Consider the following 2,631-nt stretch of genomic DNA (forward strand, 5'->3'; position numbering starts at 1 on the left):
CAGACGGAGCTTTCATGAGGACACACCACACTTAACTAAACCCTTGACCTAATAGACCTATACTGAAGATGAAACCCCAAAGGTAGCCAAGGGATTTGGTATTTTAGTCATGTTCTTTCATACCTTAGTACTTTGAAGGTAAGCTGACACAGAGGTGGCCGTGAAATGGTTAAATAACAAAATCCCTGACTTCTGTAGTCAGTGAGAAATATCCTAGAGAGAGTGTCATAGGGTCAAAAGCCTCTTTGCAAAAAGGAAAACATTTCAAGTCACAGATTCATTCTTTTATTTCTACTCATTCATTCATTTTCGTCAATAAACATTTAGGAAGCTCCTACTGTTTGCCAATAACTCAACAGAGCTCTGGAGAAAGAGACAAATTCAATGTGGCCTTTTGACTGGCAAGAATTCCCCACCACACTTCTGATAACAGACAAGCCCTTCCTCATCACCGCAGGTTAGCCAACCACAGTATTCCATCCCTCTGGCCTCAGTCAGAACCTTTCCTCCAGGAATTTTCCTCTGGAACTATCAGGAAGGACTCCCACTTATCCCTGGAGACGCAATTTTGGAAACCTAGTACCCCTGGGGACGCCATTTTGGAAACCTATCTATCTTGGAGGAACAGTGCCTACAGGAGTGAAGCCACCACACAGATGGAAACACAGGAGGAAGGAAGGGAAAGGGAGAGGAAAAAGGAGGAGGAAGAAGAAAGAAGGGGGAAGGGAAAAGAAGATAAGAAGGATACCACTCGGCATTGTTTGCTTGGATCCAGTCCTGCCACAAGCCAATACCACCACCACCCTTTTTTTAAAATCAATTTTGTGACCTTGAGGCAATAATTCTTGCCCTCCTCCCATGCATACTTTTCACTACACTGATTTTAACTACCTGAAACTGAGAACGTTTAGATAAAAATCAGAGATTTGAGATCAATTTAGTAGCACAGCAACCACACACAGAAAGAATTGCAAAAAAAAAAAAAAAAAAAAAAAGACGAAGCATAAATACAATACACTGTCATGGTACAAAAAAGAAAGATCAACTCAGCTTAGACAGTTTGTAGTTCATCAGCCGGAGGTCGGCTTATTCTTGTTTTTTAAGGGACGTGGCCTATAACTGCATCACAGAAAAAACAAACATGTAGGCGTCCTGTTACTCAAGAAAGGCCTTGTGACACTGGAGGTAAGTTTGGAAGAATATCAATCTGTCAACCTGAGGAATTGGGAAAGATGCAAGTAGATAAAAACAGAACTGTGGTCCAACAGATGTGGTATATTTGGTATAGTAGATTAGATACATCCACAAATTCTTTGCTGCCCCTCCTAGTAAGAGGCATGGCCTAATTCCTCTCTTCTTGAAAATACACTGACATTTAGTGACATTTTATTAAATCTGTACCCTTTCATACCCATCCTTTTCATGTGGTGAAATGAAAAATACAGCACTTTTGCTGTCTCAGCACATTTTCAAGATATTCTAAGAAATGTCTTGAAAAATCTATAAAAACAGAAAGTAAATTAGTGGTTGCCTAGGGTTAGGGGTTGGAAATGGGAGTGATTGCAAATGGATGTGAGATTTCTGTATGGGGTGATGGAAACGTTCTAAAATTAGGTTGTGGGAATAGTTGCACAACTCTGAGAATATACTAAAAAAACACTGAATTGTATACTTTAAATAGGTAAATTTTATGACATGTGAATTACATCTCAATAAAGCTGTTAAAAAATTAGATGAAATGGACAAATTCCTTGAAAAACACAATTTAACAAAACTAATACAGAAGGAAATAGAAAATCCGAATGAAATTAAATATCAATGAAATTGAATCCTTCATTTAAAAATCCTTCCCACAAAGTAAATTTCAAATCAAAATGGCTTCAATGATGAATTCTGAACATTTAAGTAAAAAAAATAACAATCTTACAGAAAACTTTTTCAGAGACTTGAAAAGAAGAAGGTATCATTTCCACCTAATTGTATAAGATCAGCATAACCTCGAAGCTTCTTTCTATTCCAAGATTACTGAGAGTTCATAAAGAAGTATTAAATTTTGTGTAAAAATTTTTCTGTATCTATTGAGATGATTATATATATATATATGTCTTTTTCTCCTTTATGTAAAAAGGATAATATGACCAAGTGGGATTTGTGCCAGGAGTGCAATCTTGGGATGAGCATAAAAAGGACAAATTGTAAAAGATTGTTAAATTATACTTCACTAAAATTAAGAATTTCTGTTCATCAAAAGATACCGTTCAGAGAAGGAAAAGACAAACCACTGACGGAGAGAAGGTATTTGCCATCATCCAGTGGTGTACCAAGGGCAAGGTAATGGGAAAATCTGCCTTGCATGCAGACAGTAAAAGGGTTTATTGTCTGACAATGTAAAAGCAATACTAAAACTCACTGAAAGTCAGTTTGTACTTGATTATTATCATGCACTGGAAGTTCTAAACATTGTCATAACAAAATATTCATCTAGAAAAAAATATCTTTTATTAGTTTAAGTTCTAAATTAAAGTATGATCTACAGATCTGGAGTAATCCAAGATCTTTTCAGAGTCCATGGAGTCAGAATATTTTCATAACTAAAATATTGTTTTCCTTTTTCATTGTGTTGACTGTGTG

Source organism: Mandrillus leucophaeus, unplaced genomic scaffold (genome assembly GCF_000951045.1).
Source record: "Mandrillus leucophaeus isolate KB7577 unplaced genomic scaffold, Mleu.le_1.0 Scaffold327, whole genome shotgun sequence".
Taxonomy (NCBI): Eukaryota; Metazoa; Chordata; class Mammalia; order Primates; family Cercopithecidae; genus Mandrillus; species Mandrillus leucophaeus.